Source organism: Globicephala melas, chromosome X (assembly GCF_963455315.2).
Source record: "Globicephala melas chromosome X, mGloMel1.2, whole genome shotgun sequence".
NCBI classification, from domain to species: Eukaryota; Metazoa; Chordata; class Mammalia; order Artiodactyla; family Delphinidae; genus Globicephala; species Globicephala melas.
In genome coordinates this window covers 93,480,030-93,498,404 of record NC_083335.1, presented here as the reverse complement: position 1 = coordinate 93,498,404, position 18,375 = coordinate 93,480,030, and the positions used below count along the sequence as shown (strand labels likewise).

At 42.8% G+C, this 18,375-nt stretch overlaps 1 long non-coding RNA gene across 2 annotated transcripts in view; it reads right to left on the bottom strand.

Annotated features, from left to right (window-relative positions):
* Positions 1–18,375, bottom strand: part of LOC132594423 (uncharacterized) — a 163,996-nt gene that overhangs the window by 46,179 nt on the left and 99,442 nt on the right. Inside the window, exon 3 of one of the 2 annotated variants that reach the window (XR_009560597.1) lies at positions 9–92. The exons of the other annotated variant lie outside the window; for it this stretch is intronic. This is a non-coding gene — a long non-coding RNA (uncharacterized lncRNA). The remainder of the gene's footprint in view (positions 1–8; positions 93–18,375) is intronic. 2 annotated transcript variants of the gene reach the window in all.

Sequence of the window (18,375 nt, the reverse complement as noted above, 5' to 3'; positions counted from 1 at the left end):
TGACTTACTTCAATGGCTGAATGGGGAATAGGAAACTGGCTCGTCCAGGACTTGGATTCTATGAGGCCAACAGATGAGAGGAGAGTTCACACCTAAGCAGAGATTGATACAGATTTCAGGGATGTGAACAGTGATCCAAAAAGCATTCATGTAGTAGATGCTGTTGGTGTCTCAACCAGATGTCTATTAACCTGGGTTCGCCCACCCCCCAGCTGCCGTCAGGGTTGGATACTAATGGCTCACAGCTGCCCCTTTTGCTACCCTCAGCCATCAGGAACCACTTAGCCCAGGAGGTTACACTCTCACCCTCATCCCACTACTGGCAGTCCACAGTCAGTGAGTAACTGATAGAGAGGTGTACAAAAACTTGGCTCTCATCCTTCTAGGCAGGACCAACCCTGTGGTGAAATTCATGCTCCAGAGCTTCCCTGGGGATTAGGCTGAAGCCAGTAGCTGTCTGAGACCACATCCTTGGTTAGCTTTCCCTGAGGCTTAACCTCCTTCCCTTGCTTCTCTTCTCCTGAGAGTGCTTCCTCAATAAATCATTTGCACAGGAATCCCCAACTCAGGCTCTGCTTCTAGGGAATCTGATCTAAGAGGATCCATGAATAAGATTTTTCAGAGGTCTGTACTGTACTTCTGATCCTTCAGGCATCAAGGGAGGAGTAGGAAGATAAGAGGCCATTAGACAAATGGTGAAGAGCTCGTGCTTAAGCAAGCAAAAATTTTTCTGGTTACCAGGTTCAGTCTTCCTTAAGAAGGAATCAGAACATTATAAATAACAAATATTATTTTCCTGTCACATGTTGAAATTCATAATGAGGAATTTATTAGCTGCATGGAATAGGAGACCAATTTGCTCTCCCTGGAGAAGAGTACACCTGAGTTAACTGACAATATTGCAGGTTTATTTCTGTCACAGTTAAACACTAGAGGTCGGCAACTCTGGCAGCTGGTCTGCCCTTTGCATTGCCTTCCTCACTTCCCCCAAAGCTTCCTATTCAGCAGGTCTGGATTGGGGCCTGAGAATCTGCATTTTTACCATGTTCCCACGTATGCCAATGCTGCCAGTCCAGGGACCACACTTTGAGAATCATTGGTATGAGGTAATTAATTCTAAAGAATTATTTGAGGTGTCTTTATCCCCACATCCATAAAGCACCACCATAAAGCATTTGACATAACCCAGATCCTCTGACTATTAATCTGTCTTTGGAGCCACTGAGGCCTGGGTTTTATCCCTCCTCTGCTATATAACAGCCATCTAATCCTACTTTCCTCATCTGTAAAATGAGAATAATAATGCCCATCTCATAGTGTTGCTGAAAGGATTAAATGAATTAACATATATAAGAGTATTTGGCTTAAAGCAAGTGCTAAATAAATATTAGCCCCCTTTTATTTGATTGATTGTTTTTAATACTTTATATTTTTTCTTTGGCCCTTAATAACAAAATTATATCCCACCATCAGAAACACTGAGTAGAATAGCTTTTTGCCTAAAAAAGGCAAAGAATGAGTTTGTCTTCTGAAGTTGGCAGAAGGCAGCAGCTGATGCTTCACTTGAGTCATCTCTTTCTAGAAGCTGCTTTGTGAATATCTATGCTACCCAGGTGAGCGGCCTGGCCCTCTGCCAAACCGAATCATGGAAGCCAACAAGTGCAAAAATCTAATCAAAGTGACAACTCTTCTTTTAAAATTTAATTAATTTATTTTTTATACAGCAGGTTCTTTTTTTTAAGTTTATTTATTTCTTTTTGGCTGCATTGGGTCTTTGTTGCTGCGTGCAGGCTTTCTCTAGCTGTGGTGAGCAGGGGCTACTCTTCATTGTGGTGCGCGGGCTTCTCATTGCGGTGGTTTCTCTTGTTGCGGAGCACGGGCTCTAGGCATGCAGGCTTCAGTAGTTGTGGCACACGGGCTCAGTAGTTGTGGCTTGCGGGTTCTAGAACACGGGCTCAGTGTTGTGACGCATGGGCTTAGTTACTCTGCGGCATGTGGGATCTTCCCGGACCTGGGCTCGAACCCATGTCCCCTGCATTGGCAGGCAGATTCTTAACCACTGTGCCACCAGGGAAGTCCCTGCAGGTTCTTATTAGTTATCTATTTTACACATATTACTGTATATATGTGTATATACATAAAGATGTATAGTTATCTATTTTACACATATTACTGTATATATGTCAATCCCAATCTCCCAATTCGTCCCCCCTCCCCCTCCCCCTTTCCCCCTTTGGTGTCCATACGTTTGTTCTCTCCATCTGTGTCTCTATTTCTGCCTTGCAAACCAGTTCATCTGTACCATTTTTCTAGATTCTACGTCTTGTTTATAGTTTCCTTTGCTGTGCAAAAGCTTTTAAGTTCCATTAGGTCCCATTTGTTTATTTCTGTTTTTATTTCCATTACTCCAGGAGGTGGGTCAAAAAAGATCTTGCTGTGATTTATGTCAAAGAGTGTTCTTTCTATGTTTTCCTCTAAGAGTTTTATAGTGTCTCGTCTTACATTTAGATCTTTAATCCATTTTGAGTTTATTTTTGTGTATGGTGTTAAGGAGTGTTCTAATTTCATTCTTTTACATGTAGCTGTCCAGTTTTCCCAGCACCACTTACTGAAGAGACTGTCTCTTCTCCATTGTATATCCTTGCCTCCTTTGTCATAGATTAGTTGACCATAAGTGTGTGGGTTTATCTCTGAGCTTTCTATCCTGTCCCATTGATCTATATTTCTGATTTTGTGCCAGTACCATATTGTCTTGATTAATGTAGCTTTGTAGTATAGTCTGAAGTCAGGGAGTCTGATTCCTCCAGCTCCGTTTTTTTCCGTCCAGATTGCCCTGGCTATTTGGGGTCTTTTGTGTCTCCATATAAATTTTAAGATTTTTTGTTTTAGTTCTGTTAAAAAATGTCATTGGTTATTTGACAGGAATTGCATTGAATCTGTAGATTGCTCTGGGTAGTATAGTCACTTTCACAATATTGATTCTTCTAATCCACAAACATGGTATATCTCTCCATCTGTTTGTGTCAATATTTGATTTCTTTCATCAGTGTCTTATAGTTTTCTACGTACAGGTCTTTTAACCTCCTTAGGTAGGTTTATCCCTAGGCATTTTTTTGTTGTTGTTGCAATGGTGAAGGGGATTGTTTCCTTAATTTCTCTTTCTGATATTTCATTGTCAGCGTATAGGAATGCAAGAGATTTCTGTGCATTAATTTTGTATCCTGCAACTTTACCAGATTCATTGATTAGCTCTATTAGCTTTCTGGTGGCATCTTTAGGATTATCTATGTATGGTATCATGTCATCTGCAAACAGTGACAGTTTTACTTCTTTTCCAATTTGTATTCCTTTTATTTCTTTTTCTTCTCTGATTGCTGTGGCTAGGATTTCAAAACTATGTTGAATAATAGTGGTGAGAGTGGACATCCTTGTCTTATTCCTGATCTTAGAGGAAATGCTTTCAGTTTTTCACCACTGAAAATGTTTCCTGTGGGTTTGTCGTATATGGCCTTTATTATGTTGAGGTAGGTTCCCTCTATGCCCACTTTCTGTAGAGTTTTTTTATCATAAATGGGTGTTGAATTTTGTCAAAAGCTTTTTCTGCATCTATTGAGATGATCATATGGTTTTTATTCTTCAATTTGTTAATATGGTGAATCACATTGATTGATTTGCATATATTGAAGAATCCTTGCATCCCTAAAGTGACAACTCTTTTGCTTAGGAAAGCATGACGGGAATGTACATTTATGTGAAATAAATCTGAGGCACTTGGCAATTGTCAGACTTGGGGTCTAGCTGATAAAAGGGGAAAGGGATTAGGAACAACTCATCAGGGTTTATTTATCTTTGGGGCTAGAACTGCTTAAAGGAAGAAGTTTTCAAATTGTTCTTAAGGCAGCAGTTCTTAAATGTTTTGTTCTCAGGACCTCTTTATACTCTCATAAATTATAAAGATCTCAAAGATGTTTGTTTATATGGTATATATCTATCAGTATATATCACATTAGAAATTAAAACTGAGAAATTTTCAAAATATTTATATATTATTTAAAGCTAACAATAGTAAATCTATAATATTTTATGAAAATAACTATATTTTCCAAAACAAAGTTAATGAATAGAGTAGATGACATTGATTTGTATTTTTGCATGCCTGCCTTAATAGAAGACAGCTGTATTCTCATATCTGTTTCTGCTTTCCATCCGTGGCACTATGTTGGTTTGAAGTATAGGAAGACTATTCAGCCTCACAGATATAAGTAGTTAAAAAGGGAAGTAGCCTTTTCAAATAATCATGAATATTCTTGGATGTTACATAGCTCCTTAAAGATTAGTTGCAGTGTGGAATCCGAAACCACATCAAGAACTTTTCTACACTGTTACATAAAACTTCACTTTGAATAAATCTTTTGCCCATGTGTGATTCTACACTGGTCATTTGGAAAATATTAGTTCACTGAGTTATGCAGATCTTCCAAATGATGGCACATTACATTATGCAAAATTTAAAAATCGCATTTGTTAATACCACCACTGCTATGGTCTGAATGTCTGTGTGCCCCCAAAATGCATATGTTAAAATCCTAGCACCCAAAGATTATGGCATTAGGACATGGGATCTTTGGTAAGCACTTAAGTCATGAGGGTGCACTTAAGTCACAAGGGTAAGCACTTAAGTCATGAATGAGATTAGCATCTTATAAAAGGGACTGCCCAGAGTTCCCTAGCTCCTTGCACCTGGTAAGGACACAGCTAGAAGGCGCTATGAACCAGGAATAGGGTCCTCACCAGAACACAACTGTACTGGCACCTTTATCTTGAACTTCCCAGCCTCCAGGACTGTGGGAAGTAAATGTTTGCTGTTTATAAGTCATCCAGTCTATGGTATTTTGTTTACGGCAGCCCAAATGGGCTAAGACAACCACCTATCTCATTAGAAAAATCTTTAAGTATTGCCAAGAAGATAAAAATTTTACACAATTCTAATTTTCTCTTGAAAGCTCAAATTTTATCTTTGGCAACAAATTCTGTCAGTTACTTTGCTTGAAGTGAAAGGTTCACCTCGTTCATTTTCAAAATGTCTGCCAAATACCCAAGTCCAAATGACCATAGTTTGTCAGTTTTTTAAAATTAAAACTTGTGTACCACGCAAGGGGCTTCCCTGGTGGTGCAGTGGTTAAGAATCCGCCTGCCAATGCAGGGGACACAGGTTCGAGCCCTGGTCCGGGAAGATTCCACATGCCGCGGAGCAACTAAGCCTGTGCGCCACAATTACTGAGCCTGTACTCTAGAGCCTGCAAACCACAACTACTGAGCCCACGTGCTGCAGCTACTGAAGCCCACGCGCCTAGAGCCCATGCTCCACAACAAGAGAAGCCACCACAATGAGAAGCCCACGTACCACAACGAAGAGTAGCCCCCACTCACCGCAACTAGAGAAAGATCGCGCAGCAACGAAGACCCAACACAGCCAAAAATAAATAAAATAAATGTAAACAAACAAACAAAAACCTTGTGTACCATGCAAAAGGCAGCTAGTTCAACACACAACTCAAAGAATTGCATATGTTCTTATCTTCAGCATATCTTATCATCATATTTTGTTATGCAACAGAAAGGCTTAATGCTTACTTCTCATGTCATCACACAGAATATTAAAGAGACATGTATTCAAGGGTTGAAATTTAATATTAATAATTTTTACTGCTTCATCAAGGACATTAGTAAGTGAATCTGGCTTTTTAAAAAAAACTGCCTAGGCCTTCCCTGGTGGTGCAGTGGTTGAGAGTCCGCCTGCCGATGCAGGGGACACGGGTTCGTGCCCCGGTCCGGGAAGATCCCACATGCCGCGCAGCGGCCGGGCCCGTGAGCCATGGCCGCTGGGCCTGCGCGTCCGGAGCCTGTGCTCCGCAACGGGAGAGTCCACAACAGTGAGAGGCCCGCGTACCGCAAAAAAAACCAAAAACAAACAAAAAACAACAACAAAAAATTTTAAACTGCCTGGATGTGACAGTGAAGAATAAAATGACTTTTGGTTCTACTGCCTTGATTTGTGCTATGGTGTCAGCAGTCTTACCCACCATTCCTTTTGTACCATTTACTGATGCTGCTGGTCCAAGTACCACCCATTGTGAAGCAAGGTCCTATACTTCCTTCAGGGATACAATGGAGGCCAGGTGGGAAGAACTCTGGAACATCCATTTCTGATTTAACCAGAACAGCTGACTCTACTCTGATTTCATCTGTAATACTTAGTAGTATCCCCCAGAAAGATTCTCATGAAAAATAAAAAGTTTATGACTCACTTCTATAAAGCAAGTCTTGGGTGCACTATGAACAAAAATCCATTTCATTCATCCTATGCATACTGAGCCATCTATTGTTTTGACCCCCAGTTTTGTGCCAGGCTCTGTGTTGTATGCTGGGGATGTAGTAATTGACAAGACATGATCCCTGCCTTCATGGTGTTTATAGTCTAGTAGGGGAGACGGACAACCACATGTAAATAGATATTGTGATAGGAGCTGGGAGGGAAACAAACAGGACGCTCTAATAGAGAATAAAGGGACAAAAGGAAGAGTACACATTTGGATCAGTAGTTCTCAAGCTTCAGTGAGCATCAGAATCACCTGGAGAGCTAATAAAGAACACAGAGGCCCTGGCTTATGGAAATAGGGAGGGGCCGGGTATCTGTAGTTTTACCAAGTGATTTTCCAAAATTTAAGTAGTGCTGCTATAAATACAGTGCCCAGAGAAAGCCTTTCAGAGAAGGTGACCTTAAAACTGAATCCTAAGTGATGAGAATAATTGGGGGGGGGGGCGCCCAGGCTTTTCACTGGATTTGGAGCAGATTTGTCTGAGGTGATGGAAGTTCTTCTACAGGTATAGGTGGAGCCATAGGGCTGGTAGGTACATTTACGGCTTAAGTGAGCCCACTCCATTTATTATTATGAAATTATTTTATCCCTGAAGTGAATAACTACAAGTTCCTATAACAAACCTGTTTTATGAGCAGAAGTGATTACACTAGACATTTTGTGCTTACAAGTCTTATCATAGAACATCTCTCTGAAGATCTCATCTCTCTAACAAGGAACAGAGCACATATCTTAATGTTTAAAAACTTATGTTCTTACTGGCTATTTTTCCAACAGTGCCTTTTCACATGGTCACTAGAATTTCAATGTCCTCTGAGTTCTCTTCGTTATCTTCCTGAGAGTTGTACAAATATGACATTTTGAATTAATTCTCAAAGTGCTTATGCTAATAAGATTAGCTCCCCTCAAGACTTTTCATTAAATATAACTGTAAAAATTACATTTCTTTAACTAAGGTCAGTAAAAGAAATTAAGGTATTTAATTTCTGAGCTCCATATAATTAAGTGAAGAATGGAGAAGATTATTCCAGCTAGAGGGAGTAGCGTACAGGTTGGTCCTGAGGTGAAAAAGTGCTTGGCTTCTTCAAGGAACTGGAAGAAGGTGAATATAGCTAGAGTTTAGTGAGCAAGGGAGAGAGGAGCACAAGACAAGTCTGGAAAGTTCAACGGGGGTTAGCTCATGTAGGCCTTTGAGGCCAAAGCAAGAATTTTGGTTTTTATTCTAAGCACGATGGGAAGCCACTGACAGGACATATCCATTAGGAGTGTCCTGTGAAGACAGCTATGAGTCGACTGTATTGTAAAATAGTGTCATTGTACATGAATATACTGTTAGCTGGTTTATTCATCAGTCTCTTAGATATTTGGTTGGTATGAGCTGGTCCTCAAAGTCTTAGCAACTGCTGACAAACTAGTAAAATGGCATTTCCACAGCTTTAAAGCTGAGAACCAAATGGCTGACTGAACTGGAGCCACTTAAGAATCTACAAATCTTCAACTGGTTTATAAAAGGAGGACCCTGGAAGACAAATGTTGACAGAGCTAGCTCCAGAATCCTAAGCTCCGTTTTATTGGCTCAAGTTTCAGTCCATCTTTTTATTTCTCTTTTGTTAATTCTTGCCCTCCTCTGTTTCTCTGTATTCACCTTCCTACTAGTCTTCCAATGTCTTACATTCCCCCAATCTCCCTGTCTTCTTCCTGGAGCAAGTGGAACTTGAGATCACATCTTAAGTGCACTATACCCTAAGGGATAAGATGTTAAAAAAAAAAAAAGAATATGGGCGATTCAAATGCTCCCTCTCCCCTTATTAGTTGGATGATCTTGGCTACGTCCTATAACACACCTGAGCCTCAGATTCCTCAACAGTAAATGGAGGATAATAACAGTGCCTACTTATAGAAATAAATGTGCAAGTCCAGGGAAAATAGTGCATGGCCTAGTACATAGAACATGCTCAGAAATGCTACTAACATATCTTTAAGTTCCTAATTAAATTTTCCATTTATATTGTCATCTCACATTTTGAGCTCTTTCAGTTCAAGGAGTATATAATTTATTTTCAAATCTACCATGCCACTTTTCATCCTGTTGTTACTCTATAGGTAATTTGCTGTCTCCTTAATACAACTATGAAATGCCACAGGAGTTGAGAGATGGGAGAAAATACCTGATGAGGGAACCCCTCAGGTCAGTGGATGGATGTCTATCATTGAAGGCCTGGCAACATTTGATTAGGCAAGGAAAAAGGAGAAGGGCATTCAGGTTGGCAGGTCTGTGAGCAAATGTGTGAGATTGGAATTCTTATTTGATGGTCAGTAAGTAGTCTGTATTGTTTGAAATGGAGGATTTTGTGTGAAAGTATTTGGAAAAGTATGTTGGTGTATAACTGAGGAGCGCCTTCACCAAAAAGCTACTAAGTTTGGAATTTTCCCTGCAGGCTTTGGGGAGCCATTGAATAGTGTGGCAGGAGAGAGGGACATAATGAAAGCAGTGTTTCATCAAGATTGATATGGTGATACTGTGTAGATTTATTTGGGAAACCAGTCTTGTGGCTATTCTGTTCCCTGAACAAGAGCAGCAGTTGTGGAAATGGAAGCCTTCATCCAAGAGAAAACTGACAGGACTTGGCAACTTGAATCTAAAAGTGAAAGAAAGAGAATAAGCTCTTTGAACTTGAAATTATAATGAAACATACAAAAGCAGGTCAGTTCACCTCTTTGCCTTAATAGTTTTATCTTTAAAGCAGTGTTAATAAAATATAATCTCTTAGCTTCACAGGGGTGAGAAGAACTTAAGCAAGATACTTGGTGTGAAGCATAAATGATAATAGGTGCAAGGACCCCTAGCCATTTACCTAGCACAAGGAAAGCAATGAATAAACATTTGTTCATTTTTAATTATTGTGAATTAAAATAACTTAGAAATAGAGCCCCACAGACAAATCAAGGCAGTTTTATAGGGTAAGAGTAGTTAAGGGAAAGGATTAAAGGAGATGATGAATCTATAATTCTTGTCTTCAAATCCTGATTTACAGATCAATAGATCAAACGGACATATTTCCTGTCCATGAATCTGAGAGTAAAGTAGGGAAACTACTTAGTTATAATTATTAATGGCTTTCTTGTCCTTCCTCTTTCATCATTAAAAGCTCAAAAACAGCAGAACCTGATCGATGTGAACACCGCTGTTTCTCTGACCTAACAAAGTCCAAGTTGTTTGATAACTATGAACCCTTTAAATACCACTGAGAAGTTATACACATTTAAGTAAGAACGGACAGTTATTCTCAGTAATAAAATGTGTGATCCATTCCTTCCTCTGGAGCTAACCTCTTCTCTGGTCCCTGAAGAGGCCATTTCCCTCTTTGTACCACTTCAATTTGGGCCATAGACTAGACTTTCAGTTTCCAAGAATCATTTCCAGTGCCTTTTCTAAGGGCCTTTATAATTATAAAACTTCTTTTGTTATTTCTATAGGTGTGCTTCCAAAGAACCAAGAATGCTGTAATAAATAGTAAAAAAAAATCGACATCACAACCTTGTGTATCCAGTGGGGTAAAACCGTCCTAAGCTCTTTACGAGGTTCTGAGAGCACTGACATGCCTTTTCCCTGACTGATAATGGCTCAGTCAGTCTTACTTAAAAGTGGAAAATGCCTACCAGAATGACCAAAATTTAAAGGAATTACGATACCTACTGTCTGTGAGGCCAGGATAGGATAGGGAACAGCTAGAACTCTGACACCTTACTGATGGGAGTGAAAACTGGTAGTGCAACTACATTACAGAACTATTGGGCAATATCCAGCAAAGCTGAACACACATATTTCACTGACCCAGCAGTTTCACTGCTGGATATGCACTAATGAGAAATGAGTACTTATGTCCATTAAAAGACATCTTCAAGAATCCACAGCAGCTTTTTTCATAATAGTCCCAACCTGGCAACAACTCTAATATCCATCAACAGTAGAATGGGCCAGTAAATGATAAGATAACCATGCAATGGAATACTACACAACACTGAAAATAAATGAAGTACAGTCACCCCCCAAAACATGGATGAGTCTCAGACATAATGCAGAGTGGAAGAAACTGGACACAAAGGAGCTCATGAAGTTTAAGGACAGGCAAAATTAATCTATGGTTATAGAAGTCAGAATAGTGGTTACTTTTATGTGCAGGGGTGGGGTGCTGACTGGGAAGGAATACGAGGGAGCCTTCTGGGAGTCCTGGAAATGTTCTATATCTTGACCTGATTGGTGGTCACATGGGTGAAAATTTATTGAGCTGTTCTTTCAAAATTTGTGCACTTTGAACTATGTAAATTTCATCTCAATTAAAATTATAAATAAAGTATTTATATTTTTAAACATTAAAAAAGGTAGAGGATGGGCTTCCCTGGTGGTGCAGTGGTTAAGAGTCCGCCTGCTGATGCACGGGACACGGGTTCGTGCCCTGGTCTGGGAAGATCCCACATGCCACAGAGCGGCTGGGCCCGTGAGCCATGGCCGCTGAGCCTGCGTGTCCGGAGCCTGTGCTCCGCAATGGGAAAGGCCACAACAGTGAGAGGCCTGCATACCGCCAAAAAAAAAAAAAAAAAGGTAGGGGAATCCAACACACAGGGATCAAATGAGTTGTGCAAGATCATCCTTTGCCTGGACTTGTAAATGTATTCCACTACCCTGCTTCAACTGCACTGTTTACCGAGGAGGAATAACATATTGAAAACATTTTACTTGATTAAAGAAATTGGGCATCTTCTTTATTAGAACAAAGTTCTGAGCCTTCTGAAATTGGTGGATTCACCAAACTTCTGCTCTGCTAAACTATGAGACAAGAGAGAGTTTCAAGATTGAAAAGCCTTTGTTGCTTCCCAATCCTACTGTTAAAACTCCCCCCAAAATGGGACTATTTTGGCTGGGATCCTTATTGTATACCCATCCAAGATATTGAGATTATCTACAATGTATATAGTACTGTACATGATATTAAGAGGATATAGGCCCCCCTTTTAATGAAGAGACTATACATCCTTAAGGAATTTATGTGTCTTTTGAAGATGTGTTGCTTGTCTTTCCAATAAACACCCACAGCAGTCTATTCTGAATGACATCAGCAGTAAATTCTGAAAACAGGTGTTCTTAACCACCCATGCCATCCAACGAGTGGACTTGAGAGGGTCCATGAGGGTCCATGAACCTTATGAAATTACACACATTTTTACATGGCATATTAGTATTCTTTTTTGTGAAGGGAAACAAACCTTCCTGGCAGCCATGAAAATACACCTCTCCGATCCCCTACTGCAAGGACCGTAAGTGACTGATGGTCCCAGCTGCTGCACTCTGAACTGTATCATTGTGTAGATACCAAGGCCATGCTTCCCACAGCCTGCTCCCAGCCAATGATGCAGGACTTCTCTGATGCCACCTCTGGCTCAAGGCCTCCCTGATGGTCTTGTAGACTCCTTCAGAACTGTGTTGCAGTCTAAGATGCTTCCACCCAACCTTCCTACTTTCTTCCTCCCTTCTCTCTCTCCTTCACCCAGACTCAGACCTGCTTTGAAGTATCCAGCCTCCCCCAGTTCCCTCCCCATTTTCTGTCTTAGGCACTGTCCCTAAGAAATCTCTTGCATGGCTAGTTCTGTTGTGACACCTACTTCTTAGAGGACCTGGACTTCATAAGTGGCACCAGGAGTGGTCTCAGAATATAGGCAGTAAGATGTGGAGTTGGAACTTGATCATTCACTTCCCTGCAGGTGAAGATGACACTATCCTGGTTGGTAGGTGAGACACAGATAGTCCTTGGAACAAAGTAACAACTTATCTGCTAAAGATTTCATTGGTGGTGATCCCAGTGGAGGAGTCCAGGGGTCAGGGGCATGCTGGAATACCCCTCCAAAGTAAAAAAACAGACCTGAATCTCACATCCCCTAGCACAGAGAGGAAGCACAGCATCTTGTAGGCCTCTTTGGGTCCTAGAGGCAGCCCATTCTACTCCTGGAATATTACTCTGGCATGGAAGACTCCCAGCTTTAAGTAGGGGCCAGAGTAGGAAAGGGTTCTGCAGCAGGTCCAGGTTATGGTGCAAGCAACATTGCCACGTGGGCCATACCATCCAGCTGACCTTCTGGATACAATCCAAGGTGTTACAAGAATCAGTGGTGGAAAATGACACAGTGTGGAGCTTATGGCAAGCTCCAGCGGGAGAAAGACAATGTAGCCCTCGGAATCTGGAGCAAGGGCATGCCATCCACAGCAGAAAATAATATGCCCTTTAAGAAACAGGTCCTGGTTGCTTAGTGGGCCCTGGCAGAGACAAAACGTTTGCTCACGAGCATCAACGTGCAGCTGGAGCTACACATTATGAGTTGGGTTCTTTCTGAACTGTCAAGTCATAAAGTAAGACAGGCTTAGCATCAGTCCATAACAACATGGAAATGTTACATCCAGGATGGGGCTCAAGCAAGACCAGAGGACACAAGTTAACTGCATGAGCAGGTAGCCTGGATCCCCATGTCACCCATAAGAGTTGTACCAGTGTCCCACCAAGGCTTGAACCTGCAGACACATGGGGGAGGGTTCTCATGCAAACAGCTGAAGGAGGAAAATAACGCTCTTGCTCATTGTGTGAGGGAAAGCTGAAAATGGATGGTGGTTACATTACACCACATTCGAGAGTGGCCCTGAATGAAAATGGGAGGGATAATCTTCCCAATGGGTGGTGCTGAAGTGGTACATCTGGTCATCCACTTTGTGTGGAAGGCACAGTGGTCTGAGGTAAGAATATTTAGATTCATGGGCAGTGGCCAATGGCCTGGAAGGGAAGACTAGAAGATCAGATATAAGGAGTTCTGGGGTAGAGGCATGGGGGTGGAAATATGGGAGTGGGTATAAAATGTGAAGATCTTTGTAACACACATAAATGTCCACCAGAAATCATCCATCACAGAAGAGGCACCTGACAACGAAGTAGACAAAAATGACTCAGCCAGTTGACATCAGCTAGCCTTTGTCATCAGCCACCCCAGAATTGGCACAATGGGCATATTCATGTAGTGGCCATGGTTGCCAAGATGGCCACAATAACATGGACTCCCACTTACCAAAGCTGATCTAGTTTACTGGTGCCTCCAAATGTCCAACATGTTGGCAGGAGAGACCCAAACCGAGCTCCCAGCCCTGGCACTATCTCTTGGTCACTTGGTATCAAGTCAACAGCAATGAGTCCCTTCCATCTGAGAAGCATCAGTAGTTTGTCCTTGCAGGTATAGATACTTATTGTAGACTTGGGTTTACCTTTCCTGCCTGTAGAGCCTCAGCAAGTACCACAATCCTGGGGATTACGGAAGGCCTGATCTACAAGCATGGAATCCCATGCAACATGGCATCTGATCAGGGGACCCATTTTACAGCAAAGGAGGTGAGGGAGCGGGCCCATGACCATGGGCTCCACTGGTTGTATCATGTACCACACCATCCAGAGGCATCCAGCCTCACAGAACACTGGAATGGCTTTTGAAAGGAATAATTAAAGTGCCAGTTTGGGGGCAACACTCTGAAAGAAGGGGGTGCTCTTCAGGACACAGTGTATATATTAAATCAGAGACCTGTATCTGGTGCTGTGTATCCTAGTAGAAAGCATACATGGATCCAGAGACCAAGGGGTGGAAGACGAGTGGCCCCACTCACCACTGGAGGACTCTGTGCTTCCAGTCCCATCAACTCCGGGCATGACAAGGATGGTGGTCATGGTCCTCAAAGAGGGCACACTCTTGCCAGAGGATGCAGGAAAGGGTCCCACTGAACTACAAGCTCTGGCTACCACCAGGACACTTTGGACTCCTGGAGCCCAGGGACCAGCAGGCAAGAAGACGGGTCAATTGGGACAAGAGTAATTGGCGCTGATCATCAGGAGGTAATAAGGTTGCTTTTACATTATGGCAGCGTGGAGAACGTGTGTGCTACCCAGGTGATACACCTGGGCACCTCTTGGTACTCTCTTACCCAATTATGACTGTGCGTGGGCAAGTGTAGCCACCCCAGCCTCAGAAGGGTATGACTCCCAAGGGCTCAGACCTCTCAGGAATGAAGGTTGGGGTTATATAACACCATCAGGTCAAGCCAGCAAGACCTACAGAGGTGATATCTGAAGGTGAGAGAAATCTAGAATGAATAGGAGAGGAAAGAGAGGATGAGCACCAATTGTAGCTCCAAGAGCAACTGCAGCAACAGGGATTGTAGTTCATCCCACTAACTCCTCTTTTGTGAGTTTTCCCCTCAGGAAGAGTGGCCCATGGGAACCACAGAGGATCTATTCCCTGAATTTGTGTCAAGTAGCTCTGTGCAGTGCAAGGAATAGACTGGTGGCCATGAAAATGTCCCTCTGAGACCTCTGACTTTTGGGAGTGTAATTGACCAGTAGCCCCAGTGGCTTCCAGCCAGTGAGCGAGTAATTCAGGGAAACTAAGGCAGGCATGTTCCTAGGAGACGTGGGACTCTTCCGATGGGCGACTTTTTTTCTTTTAATTTTATTTTGATTCTTTTCTCTTTTTAAAAAATTAATTGGGCTTCCCTGGTGGCGCAGCGGTTGAGAGTCTGCCTGCCGATGCAGAGGACACGGGTTCGTGCCCCGGTCTGGGAGGATCCCACGTGCCGCGGAGCAGCTGGGCCCGTGAGCCATGGCCGCTGAGCCTGCGTGTCCGGAGCCTGTGCTCTGCAACGGGAGAGGCCACAGCAGTGAGAGGCCCGCATACCGCAAAAAAAAAAAAAAAAAAATTAATTAATTAATTAATTAATTTTTGGCTGCGTTGGGTCTTCGCCGCTGCACGCGGGCTCTCTCCAGTTGTAGACAGCAGGGGCCACTCTTCATTGTGGTGCGTGGGCCTCTCACTGCAGTGGCCTCCCTTGTTGCGGAGCATGGGCTCCAGGCGTGTGGGCTCAGCAGTTGTGGCTCGCGGGCTTCAGAGTGCAGGCTCAGTAGCTGCGGCGCACAGGCCCAGTTGCTCCACGGCACGTGGGATCCTCCCGGAGGGCTTGAACCCGTGTCTCCTGCATTGGCAGGCAGATTCTTAACCACTGTGCCACCAGGGAAGCCCTGATGGGCGACTTTGGCTCGAGGACTCCCTGAGAGCCTGACTGAACTCTTAAAACAGCACTGAAGTCTAAGATGCTTCCACCTCACCTTCCTTCTTTCCCTCTCTCCTCTACAGGGAGTCAGATCAGATATCCTTCTCAGTCTGAGGGCTCTCCTAGCCTCCCCAGTTCCACACTCCCCTCATTTTTCCTCACAAGCTTTCAATAAATCTCTTGCATGGCTAATCCCATCTTAGAGGACCTGGATCAACACAGCTTTCATCAGATACTCAAAAGGTCTGTGACCTAAAAAAGGTTATGACCCATTTGCGAGATGCTGAGTTTGCATTCCTGCCTTAGAAGAACCAGAACAGAATTTGGAAGAGTTCTTGACTCGGATCAATGGTCTCATTCTTGCCCTATCCTTGATCGAGGCAAATGAGATTGTGTTAATGCATCTGGGAAGACGTGTCAAGCCTGGGAATAAGTTTAGGCCCAACAATGATTTCTCTTCCCTCTGGCCAGGCAGGTCACCCTTCTAACAGAATCAGCCTTATTATGTAAACGACAGGGACTCAGTGGGAATGTCACAAAAGCAATTAGGCTGGAAAAATAGTTTGCTTTAAATTTACTTACTAAAATAATAAATTAAAGAGAATTAAAAATCCTTCTGAATCATCCAAGTTGCAGTGCTACCATTCACTTCAAGAACTTGACGTGTACCACAAACACAAAGGCTTTCTGTATCAGGAAAAATGCAGTGATGAGGGAAGATGATTGCAAAGCATTTCTGGAGAAAATGAAATACATACATTTCAGGCTTTAGACAGTTAGGCTTTTTTATAAAATGTGAATTTCCCAGCCACCGTGGAGCTTTCTCCATGACATTAACTGTGTTCTGCTGGCAAGGAGCGGGACAGTATCTACCTAATAGATCTGTTACCCATGGGGGAGTGTTTCAGAGGCTGGTGACATCCTTCTCTCTTACTGGTGACAGGACTGATTCAGAGCACTCCTCCTTGACCCATTTATTCATGGGTATGTTATCAAGAATAATCTTTTTTTTTAAACATCTTTATTGGAGTATAATTGCTTTACAATGTGTGTTAGTTTCTGCTTTATAGCAAAGTGAATCAGTTATACATATACATATGTTCCCATATCTCTTCCCTCTTGCATCTCCCTCCCTCCCACCCTCCCTATCCCACCCCTCTAGGTGGTCACAAAGCACCGAGCTGATCTCCCTGTGCTATGCAGCTGCTTTCCACTAGCTATCTACCTTACGTTTGGTAGTGTATATATGTCCATGCCTCTCTCTCGCTTAAGCTTTCTATTTCACAGCTTAGAATAAACTGAAGCTAAATTCATACTCTGTCCTCTTCTGTCCCACTCTCGTCCTGGTAATATTTCCTGGGTCTTTGTTCCTCCAAACAGCAAAATAAAAACCTTATTTTCTAAAATTTCAATGTCTGAAATCCCACCAGATGTCAGCCTAACTTAAAGTAACTGAAGGTATGACTGTCCTATGCGTGGGGAGAGGAGAGGCTGGAGGTGGAGCCCAGGATATAGGTGGCAGTGAAGCCTTTTTAAAAGCACAGAAAGTCAGGCTTCCCTGGTGGCGCAGTGGTTGAGAGTCCGCCTGCTGATGCAGGGGAGACGGGTTTGTGCCCCGGTCCGGGAAGATCCCACATGCCGCGGAGCGGCTGGGCCCCTGAGCCATGGCCACTGAGCCTGCGCGTCCGGAGCCTGTGCTCCGCAACGGGACAGGCCACAACAGTAAGAGGCCCGCGTACCGCAAAAAAAAAAAAAAAAAAAAAAAAGCACAGGAAGTCCAAATTATCCTTCCTTGAGAGTGAGGTCTCTGGGGAGCACTCCAGTATTCACACAAGATAGTGTAACCAAGCAGGACCCTACGGAGCCTTCCCAGAGCTCCATGTCCTCCAGCTGCCTTTTTTTTTCCCAGCTGCCTTTTGTCTGTAGAAAAGCTTTAGGCAAAGAATAAGTTTAATCACTAACACAACATTGTAAATCAACTATACGCCAATGAAAATTAATTTAAAATTAAAAAAAGAATAAGTTTAATCAGAGAAGTGAGAAAATGCAGAAGGAAAGGAAGACAATAAAGCAAGACAAAAGAATAATAGTTTGGCCATTAAACAAAGTCAAGGACCTTTAGTTCCTCCCCAAGGGCTATAGATAATATTCGGAGCCAAATCCTTTGAGCTGTTTTGCAGATACTGAAGCCCCCCCCAGGTGGAAGAAGTTAACTGTCTGCTGCCCACAAGCACGCCGACCCCAGACCAGCTGGAACCAGAAGGTTGATGTTGACTCCTGATTACCTCACCCCCAACCAATCAGAAGAATGTCCACCAGCTGATCACATACCACAACCTCCCCTCCCTCACCCTGTGTTTAAAAACCTTCCCCTGAAAGCCTTTCAGGGAGTTTGGGGAGTTGGAGTCTTTTAATCACTAGCTGCCCTGGACTCCTTGCTTGGTGTCCTGCAATAAACACTGCACTTTCCTTCACCACAACCTGGTGTCAGTAGACTGGCTTTACTGCACACAGGCAAGTGGACCCAAGTTTGGTTCGGTAACAGTATTAAGATGAAGAAACTGCTGGAACATCAGTAGGGTGATCAGATATTCCCCTCATTCCTATATCCGTAGCTGATCCATTTGCCAAAATCATCTGGGCATTCTTTTAAGCACAAAAATTTACTGGACGTCCATGCCAACTCTGCCATTTAATGAATCAGGAGACCCAATTCACCAAGTGACCCTAGAGCAAGCATCTAACCTCTTGCACCTAAATTCATCCATTTGTAAAACTAAGATAATATTACTTATCTCTTCCTCATTCCATAGGTTCTGATGAAGGGGAAAGATGATCCAATTTTAATTGAATCAGGTTATAATG